The sequence below is a fragment of the Anas platyrhynchos genome, chromosome 4 (genome assembly GCF_047663525.1).
Source record: "Anas platyrhynchos isolate ZD024472 breed Pekin duck chromosome 4, IASCAAS_PekinDuck_T2T, whole genome shotgun sequence".
In the NCBI taxonomy this organism is placed as follows: Eukaryota; Metazoa; Chordata; class Aves; order Anseriformes; family Anatidae; genus Anas; species Anas platyrhynchos.
The window spans coordinates 65,585,527-65,612,770 of NC_092590.1; the positions used below are offsets into that span (position 1 = coordinate 65,585,527).

The 27,244-nt window shown below is 37.6% G+C and overlaps 1 long non-coding RNA gene across 3 annotated transcripts in view; it reads right to left on the bottom strand.

Moving 5' to 3' along the window:
• Positions 1–24,162: 24,162 nt before the first annotated feature.
• Positions 24,163–27,244, bottom strand: part of LOC106019639 (uncharacterized) — a 28,631-nt gene continuing 25,549 nt past the window's right edge. For all 3 annotated transcript variants that reach the window (XR_005265651.2, XR_011809239.1, XR_005265652.2), the window contains one exon: positions 24,163–26,295. This is a non-coding gene — a long non-coding RNA (uncharacterized lncRNA). The remainder of the gene's footprint in view (positions 26,296–27,244) is intronic.

Here is a 27,244-nt window from a genome sequence, read left to right on the forward strand (position 1 = left end):
TACATGTAAACAAGCACTGAACACCCTTATCTATGCTAGCTGAAGGAATATAAGTAGTTACCATCAACCTGATTCAAGGATTCAAGAACAGGTATATCACATTCAGGGGAGGGAATGCGCAGACAGACTACTGCGTTACTAGCTGTATGTGCTATTAATAACTCCACAACTATCACTTACTAAATAAACTTGTGTAGGAAGACAAAAGGAAGGAAAATTTAAGGTGTCCATTTTTTATTGCATATTATTTCTAAACAGTGCTTTATGAAGTGTCAATATTATTTCTTTAATAGGTATTTGTGATTTTTCTTATGAGTATTAGGATATTCCTTATGCCCATTTTTAAATGGCACGTCTAAATGGTAGCTAAAATATATTTTCTTGTGAGGTAAATCTGGATGGGAATTATCTATTTATGTGAAATTAGTTCAAAATTTTAGATTGAAAAAAAATGTGTAGATTTAACAAGATGTTGTAGTATGATCAAATTAAAACTTTTTCAGGTAGAAGGCTGATTTCAGTGTAAATTCTTGATAAAAATCTTCCAGCCAAATGACTATCAGGGTCCACTGCTCTCAGGATTTTTGTGCTGTCCAGTATACATTTAGAAATGTCAGATCTCTGATGTCTTGTGCCTTGGGACTGGATTCACATGGTGAGTTCTTGTTGTTTTCCACCATTACCTCTCTTACACTGGGCCCAACACAGCCAGCTGGCCAGATCTTGGTGACAATCATTTCTTCCTATCACCATACCCTATGGGAAGGCTATCATATGCTAAGGGAAAACTGGGCAACATTATGCAAGACTCTTTATCCTTCAGTGGGAAAACTGCAAGGACGAAGAACTGTAGAGCAAGAAGAGACCTACAGAGATCTGAGCTCTCTCTACTGTACACACAGCAACAGAAGCCATGCAGTGGAGGGGTTAATGTTAAAGGTGTTGTGTTAACTCATAAAAAAATTAATTGGGGGTCCAAATCTCTAAAGAAAATATTATTTCTGGTTTGATCTCCTTGTTCTTTTCAGCCTGTGAGACTTTAGCATAGAAATCTGAGGTGCATTATTTTTTCATGCCTGCCTATATTTTTTTTTTCTGTTCTAACAGCTGAAATTTACTAGAGTGCTTTGACTTATGGAGCAAAAGAGCATAATGTTATGACTGCATACTAGAAAGTTACTTTTGATGCTATCCAATACATTGGAACAGTCTGTTACTCCTTTCTCAGCCAAGCAAAATCTACTCACTTGTGTATTTTTTGGCAGTGATATGTGTTTTGAAGAAAAGCTGCTATTGTTCCAGTGCCTGATATCATAACAGTCCTTAACTCTTTTATATATGATCTGCACTGGAGACTGTTACAGGTAGTAGTTTCACTGGCATTTTACTGAACCCTCTGCAGCAAGATCTACAAATCATATTCAGACAAAACTCATAAAAAATAAAGCCCAGAAGTTCAAAACAAAGAACGCCTGTAAAAAACTTTTCTCTGACAGTTGCATCAAAGAGAAGGAAAAAAATACCCTCCACCAAAACAAAAGAAACAAAAACCTGTAATTCATCTTATTCATCTTATATTAATGTTCAACATAAGCAAGAAATAAATATGAGGAGAAGAGCGATCTAGGAATTAACATGGTGGTAAGAATATTGAGCTTCCTATATTGTCAAAGTGTATTAGTCATTGTATATGTTATTAAAATGAGAAGTAACCCTCTAGATTAAAGTAGCCTAGGCTAGGTGTGTGAACAAGCAGGTTTATATTTGCTGTACTCAGATAACAATTTTAAATTAAAAAAAAATTGCTTTAAGGTGACTTCTGAGCATGTTAAAGCTTCCCAAATAACAAGACAGGTAGCCAAAAATATCTCTCAATGCTAGGCATATCACTTGCTAAGTGCAAAGCACAGGACGCAACAGTTACAGCAAGCAAGAATCCAGCATATAGCCCACAAAATAATTGTTCTTTGTCCTCCTATCATACTGTGCAGGACTTGGGCCACTAACACTTAAATATGATAAGACATCAAACCCTCCCCCCAAAAAGAAAGTTATGCAGAGAAATCCATGTAGAATTTAAAAATAAAAATAGAAAAGCTTGGGAAGTGCAATGTAAATGAAAACTACCACAAAGGTTGCTGTCTTCCACTGCTGAATCTCAAAGCAGTTCACTAACCAGAGCACTACAATATTGTGATTAAAAAACTGAAGCTCTGTGGTTCACTCATTCCCTAAGAAGAAAAAAGAGAGAGAAAAGGGAAGCTTGGCTCTCAGGCCAGGTTTGTAGGGACTTGCCTATAATGCATGCTTCTTGCTTGTTTTCTCTGCCTGGCACATTGCATATTTAAACAGCCCCTGCAACACTAGACACTGTGGGTTGTATTGTACCTCAAAAGTCATCTGTTCTGAAGAGAGCAGATAACTCTGGATCATAAGATTTACAATGACTCTCTGCATCCCATTACTAATCACTCAGCCCATTTCCTTCCTTTGGGTTGAAATCACAGACTCATTGTAGGCAGCAGCAGATTGTATTGAAATCAGTATCCTATCCTTTGCATCAAAGTTCTGAAAAAAAGTTCACATCAACCTTTTTGATTTTTCAGAGGGAGACTACATCATTAATATCATGGTGGTAGAGTACACAATAGATATATTTAGAGGTTCTCCACACATAGCAGCATTTCAGTTGTCCTATATTTCAATGCCTTTGGACAAACAAACGTGGTAAAATAGAATACTGATATAATGAAATGTCATTCATCATTCAGCGTTACAGATGATGTTACAGAAAGCGCCAAGTATAGAAATCTGTGTACTGAAACCAACATTCATCTTCAAAAAATCAATGTGCTAAGTAATAATAACTAACCCAAAAGAAAATATATTTGCAGAAGCTCAGCTACGCATGAAGAAAATGGATGTGAGCAAAGAACAAATGCTCAACAAGAAGTAATACAGCAATTTTTTATGTGCTGAAGATTTATCCACAGAAAATTTTAGCTTTTTTTTTTTTTTTTTCAAATAATACATTCCAAGGTACACCAAATTTACACAACATATGTTTTACATCCCATAAGAGCTTCACTGAGACCATTCAAAGGTCTGCCTTTCTTTTGAAACCAGACTACAACAATCCCATGAAGATTAAAACAAAGAGAATCCCCTAAATTAGGTAGTACACCAGAACATAAGAGAATACTTGAAGCAGTCCCACTGTCCATGTGGCAGGGTTAGAGAGGTTAACTAAGAACTTGTCTATCACTATTTAGTGTTTGGACTTAAGCAGGGGGGAAAAAGGAAAAGAAAAAAAGAAAAGAAATAAAAGAAAAAAAAAAGAAAAAAAGAAAAGAGAAAAAGAAAATAAAAAGCCCTTCAAGTTTCTAAGAACTGGAAAAAAGAAAAAAAATAATTCATATTAGTATGTACAATGAAACATAAATTATGGTAGAATATGGAAATTTCCCTGAGTTAAGTTACTTACTCCAACTAACACAGAATAATTCCATCCTTCAAGGCAGGATACTCTGAACTAAGATCCATGTTCAGGAGACAGAATGCCTTGTAGCATTCTCACAGTTCTCAAAATCACAGCAAACTTAAAACAACTCCTCACACATGAAAATCACAGAAGTAGATTACCCACTAGAGTGGGTGAGGCTGTAATCAAGGAAAGTCCCATAATTAAAACAATTACAACATCAAAAGACTGAGGTAGAAAAATTCTCCAAGACCACCATCTGAATGGGTTTGCAATGTACACAAAATGAACAACTGTAAGGATGATGGAAGACTGCCCTGACACGACTCCCCATGTTTCATCCATGGGGAGACAGCATTGCACATTGGAAATGTCACCATGCAGGAGCTCAAGCCTGCCACCCTAGAACTTCTATGAATTTCTCTAGATCCATATCTGCCAGATTCAAGACAATATGCTTGACTCGGCTGTCACAATGGGCAAGTAAAAAAACCCTGGGAGAGGCCTTGCATAATATTAACTGCATGCTTAATTCCTAGCCCAACTTTTGTGAAGACAGCATGGGGTGACTAGTAAATTGCTGGGGAACTACAAACATCTCTGGAACATGGACCTCTTTCCCAGCAGGACAGAAGTACCAGCAAAAACTCCTAGACTCGACAGATAAAAATTATTTTGTCACTATCTGAGATATTCCTAGTAATGAAGATACTACATAAAAGCTAAACTGTGTTTGAGCCAAAAATAATTTGAGGAATTATACCATAGTGACATTTTGCAGAATCTGGCATCTGTTTAGTACTCATTGCAGCATACAAAAGTGCCTGGTGGACTACTGAGCCTGTTTGTTTTGAAATGTCTTACCTTAAAAGCACATAGCTGCCTCATAGCAGCTCTGAGATAATTTATAGCTAAATTTATTAAAATGTATAGACTTCTGTTATAATATCTTAGAAATTTGTTTACTGAACAACTGAATATCTTTCATTCTGGATTAGGGACCATGAACTATAGAACTCAAGGGCTGTTGCAGTTACTTACGAGGTCCTTAAAAGGAAATGCTTTGTTGTTGGTGGTGGTGGTGGTGGTGGTTTTCTCCCCATCATAAATTATTTACACCTAACAAGCTCAGAAAACAGTCTTTTTCCACACAGCACATAACTTTAAATTCACTGAAATATATAAACAATGCTTTCCTAATGAAAAGTTTGTATCCCAGAGTCTGATGAATAGAAATTCTGCTACTAAATTATTTTTAATTACAAATTCAGTCAAGAACGCATCTCATTCGCTTCTAATGTAGTTCAGATTACAGAAAGATAAAATGTAAAAATAAGAAAGCTTCCTTTAGCCCCGGAGACATTTTTTAGAAAAACAAGATGTTCTTTCTTCCTTTGCTCAAATCACTCTGTTGCTCCTGCCTGAGAACAATGATTAACTTATTTAAAGAAAGCAATTTGATTTTTATTTTTCTGTTGCTATGCAGGAGATGCAAGCTGCTTTCTTGTTTCATTTTATGACAGACAAATTATCTTTGCAGCACCAGCAGTTGGTTTCAGTGTCTGTCCACTGGATATGAACGTAACCTCTCATGCAAACTTAGAAGCAAGTATGGACACACAGCACAGGTTTCTAAATGAGGTCCACAGAGAATTACCAGATCTTAAGAAAAATCAGCAATCAACAAGCTCCAGAAATGCAGCCTAAGCACCATGTCAATGATGATTCTTTCAACAAAAATAACAGTATTTGTAACACTTGCTGTAAGCAAGCATGAAATTGGAGGCAGTCTCGAAAGAATAAATCTGCAGCGCTGTATATAGAAGTACTTCATGCTAGGAAATGGACTTTAATTAGAACATCACTGGTGTCAAATTTCTAATAAAATGTTTAAAGACAAATGGAGATAGCAGAACCTCAGGAGCTTCACTAATGTAAAAACATCTGTTAATTGCTGTGGATTTACATTTTTACATTAGCACAAAGTCTGAGGCACAAAACTGATAAAGGGATACAAAGGCTTTGTATGTGCCTAAGCTCCTTCCAGGCTGCCACCTAAATGGTGTGCTCAGCCAGCGTGGAGCATCTGTGATTTTGCAGAGCCTGCCCCGTCTCTCCCCCTAGTGCAGCCGGTGGGGATTAACTCCCACCTATGTTCTGGGTCATGCTTTAGCAGTATTTCCATGCACAGGTTACCACAGACAGCTAAGGATTTAGCTGCCCTACCTCTTTGTGCATTCAGAGGTAACCCAGTTTTGTTCAGTCTTTCCTAAACTGACTGGAAGACAGACGATTGCCATTTCAACAGTCTCATTGCTTGCTTCCTTGAATCTCTCTCACCAGCATGATGTAACTGTCCTCTGAAGCATAACATTCTGCTGAGCCCCACATTTTCAATAAGAAATCAGATAAAAAATTATTGCTTGTACTCAGAGTAAGACCCATGGGAGTCTCAGGTGTCCCTGGGGATCAGATAATTAAGAGGATGTTAAATTTAAATCTACAGGTAGCAACACATGGAGACACTTAAGAGAAATGGATCCAAGTGACTTCTGTCCCTCTCGAAGATATCGGGTACAGTCAGCCAGTGTAAGCAGTATGGACACATGGCGAACCCAGCTAACAACCTGCAAAATAAAATAATAGCAATTCTAGACATACATTTTTATTTCATACTCAAAATATGAAGAAAAAAAAAATCTTCGAATTGACATCTCTTCACTAAATGAATAGTTTGAAGCTTGGATATTACAGAATGTCTCCAAGTACTTTCAAAGTCATAAAAAATTTGCAAACTCAGAAATGGTCATTTGGGATGTGTGGGGTGAAGTGAGGCTGTTGAGAGAAACAGACAGAAATGAACAGTGCAGTCAAAAGCTACTCTGCAGTCCGTTACAGCTCAACAGCAGAGGAAAGCTGTGCAAAAAGACAGATAGATATGTGCATATATATTTGTGCAAATGGGCCTCAGCAGATAAAGGTCTCTCTTGCATTTCTGACTAGGACATCAGAGCATGGAGGCAACTGTCAAGGGAAATCGGCTTCATGCTCAAGGAGAAACTGGCACTCCATGGAGAAAGAGAAGAGACATAGTGCAGAGGCTATTCCTTTGAGCAACCATCCTTATGCATGATGTTCTCTAAAGACACAACTTTCATAACAGGGGCAGCTTCTAAATCAGGGCTTTAGTCTTTATACCACTGATCTCATCCTGCTCCAGCAATCCCTAGGCTCTGTTATTTTTCATTATATTATTTGCAGGAGAGATGAAGTGAGCATGTGAAAAGACAGACTCTTTAAAACAGACCCATCATGGTGGCACTGGTCCCAATCAGCAGAGATCCTTAGAAATATCAAAGACTTTGCTGGAAATCACACTGAGCAATCTGAGCTCAGCAGGCCCTGCTCTGCGCTGGTTTAAGAAGATGGTCTCCAGAAGTCCATTCCAGCTTGGGTGGAGGCTATAAAGTTTTGGGTTTCAGACTGTATCTCAGCGGGGCTTTGGTAGTTCTCCTTTTCCACCACTGTCCTATACCACACTCCTTGCTAATTAAGAACAGGAAAAGGAATAACATCAGGGATCTAAGCACTGGATTTGTATCCACTGAAAGAAAATAACAAAAAGATTAACAAAAAATCTTGTTTTTCATATGGTCATTTGGAGTTGTGTTGGTTTACATAACATTCATGACATTTCAATTTACAAAGAAAACTAAAGTGCTGCTAGTGGTGAAGTGACCGTGTAGGCCACAGTTTTCTTTTCCTTATGCTGTGTGTGGAGAACAGCTTTTACAGATGCTGGTGGTTTTTGGTTTTGTTTTCATCTTCTGCGCTGATTTTTCAATTCTGTTGGCTAAGTAAAATCTGTTGTTCTAAATAGAAAAGCATTCACTTCTGTGTTCAATCATCTTTAAGGGACTAATAGTTGTACAGCATTTTCAGTTAACCTGAGGAAGGCCTATAAAACCAAGCTGAATATGCTTTCAAAGGCAGAAAATGCCCAGAAACCGTGATACCTCACTCTGTTGTAAATAATAATTAGACATTTTTAACAAGTCAGTATGAAATAATTAAAAGTTACACATTAAAGTGGAGGAAAAAAAAAAAAAAACACAACCCACAAGCCAACACTTCCAAGATGAAGTTCGCTTTATTAAGCAATTTCAAATACTAAAGTTTATTACAACATAGAGTTTTTACTCCTTTAATTGAATTTCTGGCACTAAAAGCTTGGTAATTAGAATATCTAAATGATCTGCAAGGAAATAAATGAAGTTATATACATTTTAAGTGATAGCAATCACTTATGTCACAAGTCTATGGGATGGCCTGTGCAGTTCTCTCAGGCTCAACACATAGAGGGGCACCTAGCGATTCTGCCCCAGAAGAGGCAAGGACTACACCAGGTTTCATTAAGCCATAAATCCATCTCTGGCACCACTTGCTGCAGGGACACAGGGAACAGGGACAGCTTTAGTCCTGATTCACAGTTCTGAGCTATTCCTGCCTGCTGCTTGCTCCTGCAGGTATTATTTCCCACTGCTGTCCTGTATAAAAGGATGCCTGCTTTTATTCCAGGTACAAAAACCTTTATGTAGGTAGTCTGGCCAGCAAAGCAAAATGTTTCCCTCTGTCATAACTTGGGTTAGAATTTGGGCCAGAATTTGGGCTTCTAGTGATAAAACTTTAACGTACAATTAAATAAATAATTAAATAAATAAATCATTATTGCTTGGGGAGACCTCTTTTTCCATTGCTACTCCTAAAAGAAAACATATTATAACTATATGAAAAATGCCTTTGGCTGAATCTTGTACTATTGGAGTCTATACATCATAAAACTAAGCACTAAAACCAATTTATTTTAAATTGTTTCACTGAATATGCTCACCTGTTTTCTCTCCTTTTCCCCCTCTCTGGAGAAAGTAAAGAGGAAATAAGAAAGGGGGAAGAGGAAAGAGAAAGGAGGGAAAATGAAGGGGTATGAAAGGAGACGAGAGAAGGAATAAGAAGGGAAATGGAATAGAAATAATAATGTGCATAAGTTATTTTTAAGCAGTGAACAGAAGTGTTATTAACTAATCTTTGTGTGTCTGATCTTCATATGAAAGTTGCAATTTGCTATAAAGGCTTTTTTTCTGCTACATGGTAAGATTTGTATGCTATTTAAATGCTTGTTTAAGGGAAATTTGATGAAGTTTGAAGGATTAACCTCATAAAAAGTCCCTGTTTAATAGGAAAAGATCTGTAAAAAAAGAGGCAAATATATTTATAAAACTTTAAAAATTATTATTACAGAAATACAAATTTATGCAATTCAATCTTCAGCTCCAAGATCTAGCTGGTCATTGGAACCTCCTAGCAATTTTTTTCTTCCAATAAAAAAAAAAATCATCCTATTTCCAGGTCAATTTTAAAATGAGGTGATCACACATTAAGTTCTTTTTGACAAGACAGAGGAATAGGTCTGTCACAATTGGTGTCCAGTCACCAAAACAGCTTGCCCGATATCAGTATGATTATAAGGGTCCCTTCTGGTGGCACAGCAGTGGACTGGTTCTCATGCATTGTCTCTAACACAACTGATGTGATGATAACAGTGTCTGTGCCAATGCACTTCCAACACACTGGTGGCATTTGAGGGCCCACCTCAGAAGAACTTAATGTGACTACGAGTATGCTTATGCCCTTTGAGCTGTTCCATATGATGAATGTCGGTCCTGTTACATAAACGCCAGATCCGTTTCTTTTGTCTTATAATGTGAGATAACTGCAGTAAGCAGGACTGTTGTGTGCTTCTGAACATTTGCTTTCTCCTAGGAAATAATGGAAATTTTGAAATAACAGTTACCATGATTCCATTTACCCTCAGGTCTGTGATAACAGGGTAGATTTATCACTGTTGCTATAATCTGACAAAACTGATGGAAATAAAGCTTTAGTAAAATGAGCCACTGGAAAGCACTTTAATACACATACAGTAAGTCAAAAGATTCATCAAGGGCAGAGGGGTCACTTTAATCCTTAAAGTAAATTGGAATCACTTTTAAATCACAAGAACATAGGCCATGTTCTTGTTATCATGCATTATCTTTGGGCTGTCAATACTTGGGCAAAACTGTAAGGACATAGTGTCATACTTCCTTTCATTAAACAAATAAAAATAAGCTTCCTTGCTCTAAGGATTCTTTGCAGAATGTATTATTAGGTATTACATAAATGCTGAGATTAACCCCTCTGTACTTCGTTTATTCAGTATAAAAACACACTGCTTTGACAGGCATGATGATCATGCTGCAATGAACTGGAAAGATAAAAGCCAATATAACTATATTTGTTATGCAAGAGCAGTCAACAGTCAAGTTAATAACATTTTTACAATTAACTTTTGTAGGTGTGAATTGAAAGGAGCTAGAGCAGGATGGCGTCGTTTTTTTGTGTTTTTTTTTTTTTTTTGGTTGGTTGGTTAGTTGTTGTTTTTCTATGCAGATTACTATTTGACAAGAACACACAGGTTTAATGGTCACTAAGAAAGACAAAATATAAGCATAGAATTCTAAGATCCTAAAAGAGCTCAGTCTTTTTAAAGACAGCTTTGGTGGATTAAGGACAGCAGGATTTGGTTCTAAGCTTTTAAATGATGAAACTCATAAATAGTTTTGAAGATGCAAAGTCAAGAAAATAGTAAATAAAGGTCTTTGAAGGATTAACTGTAAAATAGATTCCACTAATCACTGCTTATGAAGGGGTGACCTTCAACATAAATAGAGCCATTTTGTCAAACCAAAGTCGATTTGATGGAAACAGAACTAACAGGAAATAAAATCACAAATTGTCTGCAATCAAAATGTTTTGTGCAAGGTTATAAAAACATTCAGTACATCTATCAACAACAGGGCACTCACATATTTTCAGTCTATAGTGGTGAACGGTGAGATATAATAGACTCATAGAGTTTAAGGCCAAAAGGACTCTTAGATCATTTATCCAACCAACATCATAGGACATTACATCTCCCCTAGACACCATTACATTGAGCCCAATAGTTCTTACCAGCTAGACTGTCTTTGCTGTGAACCTGAAGTCTTGCAAGGTCCCAGGAACAGGCCATGAGGGCAAACTCTACACATTCAAGAAGGAAGAAGTCTGAGACTACCTTGTGTTGAGGAAGACAGAGAAGAAGGATATCTCCACTCCTGTCTAACACAAGACCCCAGCTAGCACTACTGCCAAACAAACACTTGAGATACATGTTGTGTAGTCCTGTGGGGCAGACTGTTAGACCCTTCCAGCTTCAGTCATGGCCCCAATGTACTCCAACAGAAAGGAAAGTTCTTGCCTTGGTCCCCTTACTCATCTTTAGTGTTTCCTCTATATTCCTCTGTCTCATGATGGGAATGAAACCTACAGTCACTGTCCTTCAGGAGATGGGTCTGGCAATACTCAAATGACCTGTGCTGCAGAGAAGCTTGGAGAGGGCTCCATATCCAACTGGCCTATACTAACTACCTGGTAAATGAAGAAAGGAGTGAAAGGAGATAACACCACAAAGGCATGAATTCAACAGATATATGCGTACAGGAGTCCTTTATGAGCCCAGATTGTTATCCTAACCACGAGACGCAAGGTACAGATGATAGGAGATGGCTTGGTGTCTGCTAGCCAGCAGACAATCTGCTTGCACAGTGGGTTTACTTTAGCTTCTACTTTTTTATGGTGATGTGATTCCTTTTTATTTATTTATTTTATTTATTTATTTATTTATTTATTTATTTATTTATTTATTTTATTGTTACTCCAAGTGCTTGAATGGTCTAGTACATTATCTAAAGGGAAGATGGTTATTACTAGTGACTTAACTGTAGAGCTGATGAAGCATAAGGCACACAAAACCTTCTGAGAATTAAATAAAAAAAGAGAGAGAATAAAGAAAAAATAAAATTATATTTTCTACATGCACCCATTTTTTTACTGGATATACAGATTACATATCATATATATTTTGAGTTACAAATTATCAAGAAAATTGATTAATTAATCATTAATTAAAGTTAATTTACATCCTCCCTCCCCTTCAGAAGAAGAAAGGAAGGTATCATATAACCCAAGTACACTGAAGCATTGGCTTTACTGAGGTTTGGATCAAACCCCAAGATTTAGTGAGCTTTATATATACAACAATGATGCAAAAGAAGGACCTGATTGCCATAGCCAGGCTGCAGGATACAGTTTCCCATTATGGACAAAACAGCAGAGGAAAAAAAAAAAGAGAATATTTCTTAGTTCTGACTTGAATATTGGACACCACTGCAAATGATAACATACCAGAGCTTCCATACGCATTATCACAAAGAGAAGGAAAACAGAGATATTAACAAGGATTGTTTATTCTCCAAATCAATGCATTCTGTAGAGCAAAAAGATGAGAAAATCTATTTGGAATGGGTAACAATGCATGATCAGTGGATGACATGCATAACAAAGAATGTTCATCCAAGTGTTCTAGCAATCTGAACATAAAGTGGGTTATGAAACGTTAAGACTCAAAATAGAAATAAGACACTTACATTTGGTGATAAGAGGAACAAAGCATGACCTGGACTCAGCTGGAATGGCTGAGTATGTGTAATTTTTACACCTTTCAGTGAAACCAAAAGTATGTAAAAAGAAGTATGACACTGGTGAGTCAAGAGGAAAACTAACACAACTACAACCCAAAACCTACAGTGTTTTTTATCATTTCATCATGCAAATTATCAGCCCTTTTTGGCCCACGAGATCTACTAAGAACTGAAGGCAACAAGATTGGGAAAAGAAAAAGGAAGTTTCATAGTTCTGACTGGAGATAAAAGAGAAAAGGAACAAGTGTCTATTGAGAATAATAGTTTTCTTGGATAAATAGAGGCCTTTTAGGTGAAAAGCAAAAATATTGTCTTTCTATACAGAGTTTTGAGCAACTTGTAATCAAATCTGACAGTGTTCTGAGTATTGCTGAAAGATTTCTACCGTTAAAAAGCACTCTCCCAAATTCCTGTAGTAATTCAGAACTTCGTTTTTAACATATTCTCTCATTTATCAGTGTTATTTGTTATCCTCCCTGAAAAACTCATAGGCAGAACTTCCATTTTATTTATTTATTTACTTACTTATATATTTCTCTTTACGAGTCAAGTCCACAATCATATTGCAGCATTGGCCTATTCAATTCACATTTTTATCTATTGATCTGAAAATGATAATCATGAAATTCATTCCAGTTCTTGTGCTCTCAGACGAACTTACTTTACAAATCAAGGAAGTACATACCATAGCCAGAGTACCTGGGAACTTGCAAGTTTTTTCATTTAATTTTCCTTTGACATTTCAAAGGAAATTGGGCAGATCTGCTTATATTATTTTAAGGGCAGAGAAACCTTTACAAAGAATATTGTTAGACCTGTGAATGGTAAGTGTTACTTTACATATGCAGTGATCAGAAAATTTTTATGTCCCCAACATTCTCCCCCCACCAAAAAAAAAAAAAAGGATATCACCACCTTTAGCGGTGATATACAGGTATATGAACAGTTCAAGAGAACAGTATATCCAGAAGGTCAGTTCAACATTTCTATTAATTTAGACCTGAGATTGTTTCCATTACACACAACTAATACTGTCTTTCTGGAGGCTTCTGATCTGTAAATAAAGTGACAGACTTTTATGCCAGTAATTGGGTGGTATTGAGTTACTGAGAAGTGAGCTGAAGGGGCATGATAACATTAATGAAAGCTCTTGCACAATGCATGTACTTGAAAGCAGTACAAATGTATAGCTTGTCTAGGATGGCCTATTTCAGTAGTCAGCAAGAAGATTAATATGATGGTGTCAAACAGAGATAATTGATACCAATTTTATATATTTAAGTTTCTATCAAGGAAGTGCACTGAAATCCATCATTCTATTTGCAGTGACAAGTTAGTGTAACAGCAGTGGAATTTTTAGGTTTAATTCTTTCATAACCTGTGATAAATTGTTATTCTGAATTATCAAGATTATGAACTGGCAGATTAAAATATCACACTTGGGGATCGGTAAAGCTTTCCATATGAAAATGGTATTAAGAAAGATGAGAACAATATTTTCTAAAAACTGAGCTGCCAGAAAATGCTGGAACTGTATAAAAAACTTTTCACATACAAGGCTACCACACATCTCTTTTCTTTTTGATAGATCCCACATAGAAAATGTTTGGGTAGTGATCCCATGCACCACTTCATATTTTTATACACCTTTTTTAGCAGTATAAAAACTTTCATCAGCACCTGCCACACACCAGAAATCCACAGTGTCCACAAGATGTCCTAAGGACCCTATGCCTACTTAAGGCATTCATCAAGCAAGCACTATATGTTGACTTGCTATATAAGCAATTAACATCATACTTTGAGTAAATATCAGGCTAACAATGGATGACTTACAGGATTGCTCTGTGTGTGTACTGATAATTCATCTGTTAGCAGGAACATCATGTACTTGGAAAAGACAGAGGTCCATCGGGAGACTCCAGCAAGGCTACGCACAGACTGCAGTCATAACAACTGGAGAAGGCACTACATATGCACAGTCATGTGGGGTTGAGCCTGTTCACAAACACCATGAACATATGACCGCCTGTTCTAAGGGTTACTGACGCAGAACTATTATTACTTGTTCAGGTGCATTCTGAGCCTCTTTCAGAAAGATCCATTTTGTATTGCCCAGAAGATAGACATGGCATAGTCTCCTGCATATGCCTATGGTGTATAGCGTATACACAAGTCTCTATGTGCATAAACATGTGCGTGCAAATGTGCAAATATCAGTATTTATTTATCTATCCATCTGTATATATACAGGTATTATACATTTATGCACTTCCATATATGTGTCTAAAACCATAGTCTATCTACGACCCTTCAGAATGAAAGCATGGGGAAAAAAAAGAAGAAATTGGAATGATTGGACACTTCAGCACATATCTGAGCCTGTGACTCAGGTACCTGTCCAATAGTTCTATGCTAAACAAGTCCAAAAAGGAATTAACTTTGTTGTACACAGTGCCACCACACCTACCTGCATAATGTTGAAGTGACCCTGTCTTTGTCCCATCTTTGCTGATGCCTGTGCCTGGTGTGCCATAAGACACTGTTCTGAAGTTGCTTCTCCCAGTCCTCCTGCCCTTCCTCAGTGGCAAGGAGTTCAAAGCTCAATTCCTAAAGCTCAAAATTAACGAAGTTTTAATATGGATATTAAAGACCCTGGCCTTCTATCAATTTATAATTTAAATGAATTATTTGGTGTTTCTTTCCTTCTCCATAATTCTTAATTTATTTTCTACTGTGTTCAATAATATATATATATGTGTGTGTTTATATATACATATATAAAAATACCAAAATACCTTACCAGTCTCACTGTGGTGTTGATAATTCATTGGCTGGAAATTTCTGAAAAGCTTATACAAAAACTTTCTCTAAATTAGAGCATATACATGTCACTAGAGTAAACTATAATTTTTTTACTTATAAATGAAACAGAATGCTGCATGGCAATTTCAGCCGTGAAAGGATTTATGCTACTTTTTTTGTCTTAATTTTTCAATTTTGATAATCCATTTACAGGGCTCGTGATGGCTGTGCATTCTTTCTTACGCTGTGGTGTTCTGACCTGCAAAAGCACATCGTTGTTTTTTTTTGTTTGGTTGTTGTTGTTGTTTTTTTTTTTTTTTTTTTTTTTTTTTTTTTCAAGCAGACAAGGAACATCTATAATGCTTCCATATTCATTTTATTTAAAGAATGTAGACCTTACACGTGTTCACTTAGGTTAAAGGCCTCTTACTTTCTTGTTGATGATGTTTAATTGCTGGCAGTTTAAAGGAGGTGTTTAACACTACTTATCTCCTACACTTAGTTGGGATGGATATGGGGCTTTTAAACTATCACTCACCCAGGCTGCAAAAAGCTCCTGTGGAGAAACAATTTAAGTAAGACTCATTTCGTAACACAGCCAAAATTCCTCAAGATTCTTTACAAAAGCTCATCCCCATGTGGTAATTCCTCCAATTTTTCTATGACTCATTCCATCTCACAAGTCCTGCACCACCCTGTATGTTCTTCCTTACCTCATTTTAGTGCCTCTCACTTCATTTTCTAGTGCATAGAAGCAGGGATGGGGGCAAGGACCAAGTCTGAGGGCTCTGATACCTTCTTCACCAGGAGCCCGCCCCTGGAAAGCTGTGGCTGCTGAGCTTTGAGAAAGAATGAGTTGAGTTCGCCAAATGGACAAGTACCCCTTGGATCCCTTTTGATCACATAGGGAATGAGTTTGAAAGAAAAATTTTGCAACTTAAATGACTATATCCCACTTTACTGCTTTTTTTGATTTTAGATTTTTTTTTAGATTTTTTAGTCTTAATCCAAGATGGGTATATGTTTCTGCCAATTTTTTCATTACTTAAAAAGTCCTCTTGAAAAACAAAATCAAAACAACAACAAAAAAAAACATACCCATGTAGAAACTGCATTTGAGGTATCACTAGAAAAGTGTAGTATTTTCTGCAAGAAGTTCTGGAAAAAGCTTTCTTGGACCATTGTTCGAACATTGCTCCTCCTGAGGCATCATCTTTTAAGTGCCCATTTCACACTGCAATTCCACAGCCACTAAACCAGAGTGGCTGCAGCAGGACTGTGTTCAGCCAAATCTACCGCCTCAGATGGCTAAACATAAGACTGCAGGAACACTGCTGCCTGAACCAGATGGCCACTGATAAATGGCAGGGTTGAACCATGGCAGGCCTAATTTAGATCAGCATATGCTACCGTGTTGCCCCAAATTTTAATTTTTATTATGCCACATGTAAGTCTTATAAGAATTACACTAGTAACAATAAAGTGTGAGCAGCTCTATATTGCTTTTTTTCTGGTTATAAATATGTTAAGGCTGAAAATCAAAACTAGTGAATCTTAGAATATGTTAGCATATTCATTATCACTTGTAAGCTAGTTAAAAATAAACTCCAGCTAGGCAACTATATTTCTAGTCATAGATAAAAGTTCTCACAAAATAAATGCAAAAATGGAGTTATGCCAGCACTTGAGATAATATGGAATTAATTTATCATTTTGTAAAACAAATCAAACCGTGATTAGATACAGATAGGTAAAGAACAAAGAAGAAAAGAGTTTCATTTTGTTTTCTTTATGACTATACCTGGCCCTTTCCTGCTCAGATACAGGCTATGTTGGCACTTCAGGCTGTGTTCATTTCACATTTTTCATTAGCAAACCTGATTAGCTATACTGTCTGTTCTTTGACACCATATATTTGTTTTTATTTTCATTTATTTTTATTTTCTTCTCTTCTAGTCTCTATTATAGATAATATTATAATACTCTACTATATGAAAATACTTTACCTCCACTGGAAGTGGAATATTTGAATTTACTGATTCAAGAATGATTACTAAAGATATGCAGTTGAAAACCTGCAGCAGGTTCAAACCTCAGTCACTGACCCATTGATTTCACCTAAAGGTTGACAAGTTCTGTCTTGCCTCACAGGCCAGCAGCTTACGTCAAGAACAGTAGGCACTAGAGAACAGACGATAAATTGACTCCTACAGGATCCAATACAACTGCTTTTCTTATTTACAGAATCATAAACAGCATATTATCTGGAATATATGTCAGTTAGATGACCTTAACTGAAGAGAGACAAACCCGGGGCATCTTCATTAAACCTCTCCATCTCTTAACTTTCCAGCTAAATCCCTAAGGTGTTCTGAAAAAGTATTACAAATCCTTCACAGGCATTATTTTTTTAGGTTCTCAAATGGGCACAAGAAATAAAGCTGCTGATTAATAGAAACATTATTTCTGCTCAATAAAAGTGACTGGGGCTAAAGTCCTCATTTGTTAAAAACTACGGACATTGTGATATTGGGTAAGTTTCTACCTAATGTTGGACCTCCTTGTTATAAGTCAAACCTGCCCACTTTCAAACTTCTGTATAGCTGAGACTTAGATTCAAATCTTAGATCCAGTGATACGGATGAGAGGTGGTAAATTTGGACAACCTGTAAAATTTGAGATATTCTTTCCATGTTTCTCAGAATGTGTCCCCAGGTATACATTAGAAGGTGCCAGTTCTCCTTCTTGGATATTATCAAGGTTTGAAAGTATACAGACATTCACTTAAAACAAAACAAAACTAACTTAAAAACCAATTTTATACAAGTTGATGTGGAGTTCACTGTGACATCTCATCCTCCTGCCAGATGATTCTACTTTCCCTCTACTTTGAAAATGTGTGTGTGTATATAAATGACTAAAAACTCTGCTAAAATAATTGGGGAATGAATTAACACTGATGTCAGCTGCCCTAATTAATGTAAAAGTCAGATACAGTCCTCAGAGGGGTGGTCTTCTTTGCATAACACTTATGTTCAAGTTCAAGACAGAACTAGAACAGAAATCTTAGTGTAATCAGGCTTAAACAGATGGCATTTAGAATAGGAGGGGGAAAAATGTTATGTGCTCTGGCATATAAATGAGAGCAGTTTAAGACAGCAATGGATCAAAGATGCTGATCCAATTCTTGCAAGAGAAGCTCCACATTGCCATAGCCCCATGATTTTAGTGAGGCTCTGTGAAGATACATGTGTCAGTTTGTGTATCTTGGATTTTAAAATAAAAGAAGGGTATGACTAAAGGTGAGTCCTGTCTGGCTATGAACAATTTCAATTTGAAAAGAGGAAAAACATTTAAGTTCTCCATAGGGGTGAGCATCAGCAAAGCTTTCAGACTCTTGACAGCTACAGGGAATCTTCAAATGTTTAAAGAAGTTGAAAATACTTACACAAGCTCTGAATAATCAGGAAAGCAACTTAATGAGGCTAACCTCAGAGAACACGGGGGTGGGGAGTGGGGTGTTTGTTTCCCTACTGAATGGGTATTTTGCTTTAGGAGGACAACAGTGATTGCTAAGATAATTTTTTGAGAAGATTTTTACCATTTTTTTCCTTCGTCTGTAATTAGATGTGAGTTAAGATGGAAAATGGTGATAACGGACCACCAAAAAGCTCCTGCCTTCATTATTCATTTTCAGAAAGGAAGAAGGTCATTGCGCTCACATTTTAGTATGAACAGAAGAAATGTGTGAAGTGTTTGTGATAAACTGACGAGTAAACACAATGCCACCAGTGTGAAATGACAATGCAGGCAAAAGTGGCAAGTGAGACAGTGTTAAGTTTTTTACTTTGAAAAGTACGGTGAAATGGGTGAAACGAATGATTTTTTTTTACTGCTGGAAGATCTGAGGAATACATCTATCCCATGTAACACTAGACAGATAACTGAGAAGCTGAGTTAGGACAGTGGGTAAAGGTGGCTCCTTCTTTTGTCAGAACAAAGGGGTAGTTCCAAAGACATTACATAGAATGAATCACCTTTTCCTCTCATTATTGTGGCTTGAAAGTGCAAAGGTGTTTGTAAATTGGATCTTCAGCTTAACAGTATGTGAACTATACCAAGCTATGAGTCTTGCCCAGTAGCAGCCACAAAAAACACTCAGAATGGTCCAGCCAAGCAGCTGGCACAGCAATGTGCTAGGAAAGTATGATGATGATCATTAAAGAAAAAGTTCTTGTCTTGATTGGATATGTTGCTCTTTCAAATCTACCATTCCCATACATTCCCATATATAATCTACCATTAATGTAATCTGCCATAACCATATACAGCAGTGCATATATAGCAGTGCATACACCGCACTGCTATGAGGTAATAAACACAGCACAGTACAATTCCCCTCTCCAGTGAACTGGAACTGACAAAAGACATGATCCAAAACCAGTGATTTTTTTATTTTTTTTTCCCCGCTGAGTTCGTTGGACATTAGATTTTACCCATAAAATCAGTTCTAAATTCTAATATTCAGCAATGGGGTGCAGCACAGACATTATGGATGTTATTCACACATAAACACTAACAGGAACTCTTCTCCCCCATAATCCAACTTGTTTATGTGATCAGTGTTAGATACCAGGCTTTGCTCAAGTTCTATTTTAATGTTACCCAGCCATAAAATCATGACTGACACTTTTCTGCAAGAGATGTGTTAGGTCTGGTATCTCATCCAGCTTCAAATCTGGGTAATTACCTTCTGCCCCTGCAGTTTAAATAAGATACACCATTTATCTTCATTACATGCCCTAAAATTACTGTTCCAATTTGCTGTGCTTTACTGCAATACCTGCTGCATTTCACTGCAGAAGTGGCTGCTTTAAGTGGTAGGTGAGCTGATTTTAGAAAGATAGATAGTTTGTATAAAATATTTTGGGATCCTTTGAAATGAGCAGTGCTCAGAATTATTTTTGATTTTTACAATCCTTGTGAGTATGCCAGGATAGTCATATTAAATATGCTATTTGGCAGGTTTTATTTTTAAAAAATGCCATATGGTATGTGTTCATCACCCAAGCTACTGCACAGAACAATTCCATATCAGTTTTTGATGTTAATTTTACTTGGGACTGTATCGAGATCATCATGCCAGGTTAATTAAAGTACTACAAAGAATTCTGCACAATGAACTGATACTAAAACAGAAGGAAGTGTCAGTTTTCAGTGAATAAAATAGGAATGCTAGAAGGTAATTACCTGCTGTTGGTAGCAGAAAGAAGAACATTGCAGAGTTCTGGAAAAATAATAATAATAATAATAATAAAAAGTAATAATTTTTAAAAAGGCGTTATAACAAAACTAACTACTTGGATAAATTTATTCCTAACTTGGCAGCAATGAATGTAATATTTGGAACACTGTCACATAACATGTCATAAGGAACAATGTACATGAGTCAGCAGGGATGGAGGTGTATTTCAGTCTGGGCATATCATTCTTTACCTCATGAGCATTGCCACTGATAACTTCAAATGTAAAGTGCATTCTCTTCTGTGGGCGTGACACAACCAATTCAAATAATAACACACTTGGAAGAAGACAAAACCTATCATACATTAAATGTGTTTCTGCCAACATTCCTGAACAAAAGTCCATCCCATGATCCTAGATTTGGCTTTATTATAATTCAGTGGGTTTAATTAATCACTAGAGTTATTCAGTTTCATACCTGTGTAATTCCACAAATTTGAATGCAGACAAATCTACACTAGTTGTAGTTATGCTGCGGTGAATAAAATGTCATGCCGGAAGACCATCATCACTACAGGAGAACAGGAATGTTTTTTTTCTGTCCCCCCTTGTTTTTCTCAATGTTAAATATATTTTGTCATGAATCAGATAGTAGCATAATATTTTTTAAATCTTCAAAACAAAAGCATTCTGAACAGGTGGTATAATTAACCTTCACTGTGATATTTCATGCTGCTCATGGAAGAAACAAGATTCCCTGCAGAAGGTGGAACTCTGTGCATAATGTCTACCACTATAGCATCAACTATCCTTGAAAGGCTAATTGTTCATCTTGGGAGTACCATGAGGGGGGAAATTCAGAGAACAATTTTTTCCATGCTACACCTCTTCCCTTCCAATGGACAGTTTTGATTATTTGGACCACAGTCCATCATACAATAACCTGCATTATAAAGTAGAGTATGTCACTTCTCTGACATACTTCATGGGCTGTGCAATCCTCTGTCTTTATACCATGTCAAAAGTTTCAGGGTGTGGTGGCTTCATACTGATGCTCAGCTCCACCTCACTGCTATCTCACTCCCCCTCCTCAAAATAGTAGGGGAAGATAACATATGATGAAAAGAAGAAGAAAATATATGATGAAAAGAATTTTCATGGGTTGAGACAAGGACAGGGAGATCACTCAACAATTATTATCACAGGCAAAACTGGCTCTGCATAGGGAGATAAATGTAACATTGTTTATTGCTAACATCAGACTAGAGTAGTGAGAAAATTAAGCAAACTAAAGCCACCTCTACTCTCATTCACCCTCTTCTACATCATCCCCCCAAGTGGCACAGGGCAACAAGGAAAAAGTGCTGTTGTCATTCTATAGCACTTTGTTTCCTCCACTCCTTCATGGTTATTCTTTGCCCCTGCCCCAACATGGGGTCCCTCCCATAGGATGCTGTCCTTCCCAAACTGATCCTGCGTGGGCTTCCCATAGGCAGCAGCTCTTCAAGAACTGCTCCAACACAGATTATGTACCCTGGGGTCCACCCCCAAGAGCAAACTGCTCCAGCACGGGTCCCCCACAGGCAGCAGCTCCCCCTAGACCCCTGCTCCTGTGTGGGCTCCTCTCCACGGGCTGCAGCTCCGGCCCAGGGCCTGCTCCTGTGGGGGCTCTCCATGGGCTGGGCCGCAGCCTCCTCCAGGACACATCCACCTGCTCCACCGGAGGCTGCTCCATAGGCTGCAGAGTGGAGATCTGCTCCGTGTGGGACCCACAGGCTGCAGGGGAACTTCTGCTCCAGAGCCTGGAGCAATTCCTGCCCTCCTTCTGCACTGACCTTGGGGCTGCAGGGCTGTTTCTCTCACTCCTCTCTCTCCCAGCAGCTGTGTCACAGCATTTTTTTCTCTTACATCTGCTCTTCCTTAGGCCCAACCAGCATCACTCCCTGGCTTGGCTCTGGCCAGCGGCAGGTCCCTTTGGAGTCGGCTGGAGCTGGCTCTGATCTGACACAGGGCAGCTCCTGGGCTCTGCTCACAGAGGCCACTGTTGCAGCCCCCTGTCAAAATCTTGCCACATAAACCCAATACACAAGGTACAAGCAGCAATGGTGCTATCAGGTGACCCCACACAGCAAGCCAAGCCTGTCAACAGCCCCAGTCACGTCTGAATGCCTTGTGAGTAACCAAGGGATCAGGATAGAGCTTCAAACATCAGGAAAACATGGATCAAAATTTTCTGGATAACAACTTGATGCCCCCTTGTCCCATAATATGACAGAAAGGACATCATCTAGAGGGAAAATAACTTTGTCCTTAGCTTTTCAAAGAACAAATCACACTACTATGTACTTATTTATCTTGTTTTGCAGGCAGGTAAAGAGATCCAGCTAAAAATTTTTCATTCTAATACAGCAATATGAAGCCACACATACAGCAGAAAGGATATATTTTCTTTTTGTCTAAACACAAGATCCTTTATGACATGTTGTGACTGAAAACAAAATATATAGCAAGGCAGTGATATTTTGAAGTATTCCCTTCTAAAACATATTTCTGTTCTTGTGGTTGGAATAGGTATATCTTACTTTTCTATCAGTCCAATATGTTCTTGTTAAAAGCATGTCTGGGTCACAAGCACTTACAGAAAACCCAGATGAGTTGTAGGAGACTGAGAATTTTACATCTTCTTACATTTTTAAAGGTAACCAAGATATTTTGTCTTAATTAAAGGCAGCTCTAGTCCTTTTTGAAAACGAAACCTGACCTTTTCAGTAATGCAAAACAATCACCTTTAATGTGTACAATGTACATTCTTGGCCTTAAAAGATTAGTATAATTGTATTCAACTTTGCTTTCTCAAGAGGAAGAACAGCATTTTCCATTTAATTTAATATTTTCCTCTCCTTTAATAGGAGAGGGTTTAAATGACACAACAGAGAAAAATGTGAGTATTTCCTGGGAAAATTTCTACCCTTGTACTAAGATCTGCTCATGTCAAATCTCCAGACTTCTTTCCACTTTTTAATTTGTCATTCTAGATCCTTTCAAAATTACATCTAGGTATTTACATTGTAATAGCATTCCCATGAAAAATTTGCCAACCTAAGAGAAAGAACTTCATGTTTATAACACATAATTCCCAATTGAATTAACAGTGGCAGTCATAGCCTGAGTGGAGCTCTGGTTAACAGCTTCTGCAGCAATTTGGGCCTGTGTGCTGCAAGCCTGATGCAGCACACAGGCCCCCTATAGCACAGCCACACTAGACTCGATGTCAGAAGATGCTTATTTTGGGCCTGCATTACTATATCTTAGATTCATAGAATATCCCAAGGTGGAAGGTTCCCACAAGGATCACAAAGTCCAACTCCTAGCTCCATACAGGACCACCCAAAAATCATATCATGTGTCTGAGAGCATTGTCCAAATGCTTCTTGAGCTCTGGCAAGCTTGCTTGGTCAGAAAACCAGGCATGAATGAATACAGTGACATACCTTACTGAATATTTCTTGTATGTCTTGGGAACAGGCTGACATTCAAGTCTACTACTTAGGTAGGACAAAGATTTTAAATTGAGATTCTGACTATGGTATTGCTTGAAAAAATAAAAAAAAAAAAAAAAAAGAAAAGAATAATAATAATTAAAAAAACTTTCCTTGAAAACGCAAGTGCCGAGTGTCACTGATAAATCCTCATTACTACAAATCTATCTAACAACAGACTTCTCTGATGTCAGCAATTAATCAAGCTCCAGGCTTCTCAAATGCATTTTGCTATGTGATCATATATGTGCAGATGACAACATTGGTAACTACAATTTCATACTGAAGTCTGAATAATACAGCTTTTGTAGCACCTGTACATAAATCCATCAGAAGTTACTGTTAATTTATTTGATAACTTCTTATTGTAGAACAAAGTTGCAAAACATGAGGAGAAATTCCATCTACAAACCATAGGCAGAAAATCGCCCTTAGTGTTGACAAAATCAAAATAAGGTCTAATTTTCTTTAAAAAGTTTTACTTCAAGCTGGTGCATGTTGAAGCAAGAAAATCTATTCTGAAAAGCCAGATACTGGTTTGATGGCTTTGATATCTCCCTATCTTTTATACACATGCCAAGAGAAATTCTGAATATTCTCTTAGCATCAATGAATATGCTAAAGCTTTTTGTTAGATTACAACTAAATCCTGTTTCTTTGGAAATCTCAAGTTCAAATAAGTTAATTTGGATAACATTCATCAGCTAGTTGCAGGTACAAAAAAAGTTAGGAAGACCTTTTAGATGGCATTATGAAAAATAGATACCTCTTGCTTCAAAGTAGTTAAGCTTTTTGAACAAGTTAGCTTATTTTTTTATCCCCAAGAAGTAAAATCAACCAAAAGTCAAATCAACCAACAGTAAATGAAAATAATATTTTAAATAAATTTTATTTGATTAGAGATTGAGACAAACTATTTGATCTCAAAATTATTGATTTTTCTATTTTGATCCATTGTTGAAAACACTAATTTCAGATACATATACATGTGTTTTGTGCATCATCAATTTTTCCATTTATGTCTGTATGTATTGAGGAGTGGCTGTACTGTTGCCAAGACTATGTGCATAAGTGAACCTATATTTGTAGGGAACTGTAATAATCTTTATTTGACCAGCTGATACAGCAGGTAGAAACTGAATAAGCTTGCATGCTTACAAGCTTTGCTGCAAATCTGGAACAGAAGCAGTAACCTCAGGCTAAATACTCGCTGCAGACAATTGCTCTGAGTTTAGCTTGATTATGATGAACAGTTAGACAATTTGAGAAATAATGTGATTGGCGTGAGAAGAACGGAAGGTCAGGTTAGCAAAAGGAGAGTAGACAGGGTTGCTTACCCCCATGCAACAAGCAGAAACTGGGAGAGGGGGGTAATGATCAACTTGAACTGAGAGGTACAAATACCACTTTTTACCTTGGTTAGATAATGATGGAATTAAATATCTTTTAGTTTTGTGATAGCTGAAAGAAGGGAAGACACTGCTAAAGGCATGAACCAGCACAGAAAAGCCTCACATGGAGCTGGGTAATATGTTGGTGCATAGTCTGAGGAACATGCTCCTTTGGGAAAAAAGTACCTGGTAATTTGTCTCATTTTCTTTCCTCATGAGACACAAAGCCCGGCTCCTAAATCGTGCCAAGCATTACCTGTGGGCGGCACACTGAACTAGGTGATACTTCATGCTATGAGTGCGAGAACTGAATTATATAGTCCTGTTCACAGAGTCACAGAATTACAGAATGGTTGAGGTTGGAAGGGACCTCCAGAGATCATCTAGTCCAAACCCCCTGCTCAAGCAGGGTCACTGGTTTGTTTTTGTGACGGACCAATTTATAGATACTATTCTCAGCATTTCCCACTCCTTCCTCATAGTTGTATCACACCATCATGGCTACAAAATACACGTCTGGGGAAGCACCACTAGCAGCAGGGAAGAGGCAGAGGCTGAGCTCTGCTGACCAGCGGGGCTACCAAGCCTTTGTAGTGTGATACCACCTGGACACCTGGCAGGAGCCAGAAGGCATTCAAGGAGAGACAGAAGGTCTGAGAGAATCTCCCATCATAAAACGGCTTTTCTTTGACTTGCCATGGTAGGCATGTCTGGAAACTGGCAATAAAGACAATCTGGTTCATGTACTTAGAAACAGGAATGAAGCCACCAGTATGACATGGAAGTTTAGCTACCAGAACTCACAGTAAAATGCATAGTCACCTGTTTCACTGACTTAATTTCTCTTCCCTAAAAACAACTACTCCATGAGACTGAGTACCAGATACCTTTTGGGGCCAAGAGACTCCAAGATATACGTATAGCAATGACAATTTTAATGAAGAAACATTTAATTTCAGATTTCTTAACACTGGTATAGATTGCACGTGTAAGAAGTATATATTAAATAAAAAGAATGGCCTTTGATTTCACTGGAAGTAATGCATGAGCACTCTGGGATGTTTCAGTGTTAAAATCCAGAGATGATTTTCATTCTCCTTTGAAGGGCAAGGTGTAAACATGTTCGATAGATTCATTATTTACAATGCTGCATCAAGCAGCAGATGTAGTTGCTCCAGAAAATATAGTTCCAAGTAATTCATTCACTCTTGGTTCTGTAAAAAACAGTAAGGAGAGAATGAAATGAGAATAATACTTCTCCACGTAGAACAGAGAGGAAGAACATTTTAGATGCCATTTCAAACCAGTACCCCGAGGACAATATTTCCTTCTTCCATGAGGCCTAAGTTTAAATTTTTCATATTAAACTACTATGAAGTTTAAAATCTGATAAGGGAGTGCTGTGCTACAGAAAAATAACCTTTTTTTTTTTTTTTTAGATCTGGGCTGTTATAAACAGCGCTGGGTGTGGGGGGAGTCTACGCTCCACCAACACACACACAGGAACATCAAACATTCTAAATATATAGAACATTGCTTTTACATACTAAACCTGAGTATGCCTATACATACATACACAATCAGAAAAGGTAACAATCCTTTAAGTTCCCTGCCTTAACAGTCTCCATTTTCCATTCCTTTTCTTGATTACTAACAAGTCTCCATTTTCCATTCCTTTTGAACAATATGTCTCGCTTTAAGTTGTCAAGCAACTTGGTCTTCAAGCCTTATGTATCCCGTTCTTCCCAGATGGAAGAAAAGCATATCCATCTCCTTTTCAAGGCAAATAGGCCTGGGTCAATAGGCACGTCCAGGTCAACAGGGGGCGTAACAGCAAAGGCCTGAGATGGCCGTAGCAGCAGAGTCTCCTGAATCACCCTTCTTTGTTCCCTCTAAACTCTTTTATATTTCTGATGGCCTCATCGTTAAGAGTCTAATGTTATCTCAACCACGGGGCTTTCCAACCCCCATGGCCACACTCTCAAATCTCCCCCTTCTTTATTAATATCAACCATTTTCTCGACACGAATTACCACTCCATATATGACACTATTGTTCCTCTTTGGCTGTGGCAGAAAAGACAATGTAGGAGTGTAAGAGCAGGAGGAGAAAATGTTATCAATCAGGTGACTGACAGTCATCTCCCTGCGAAGTAGACATAAG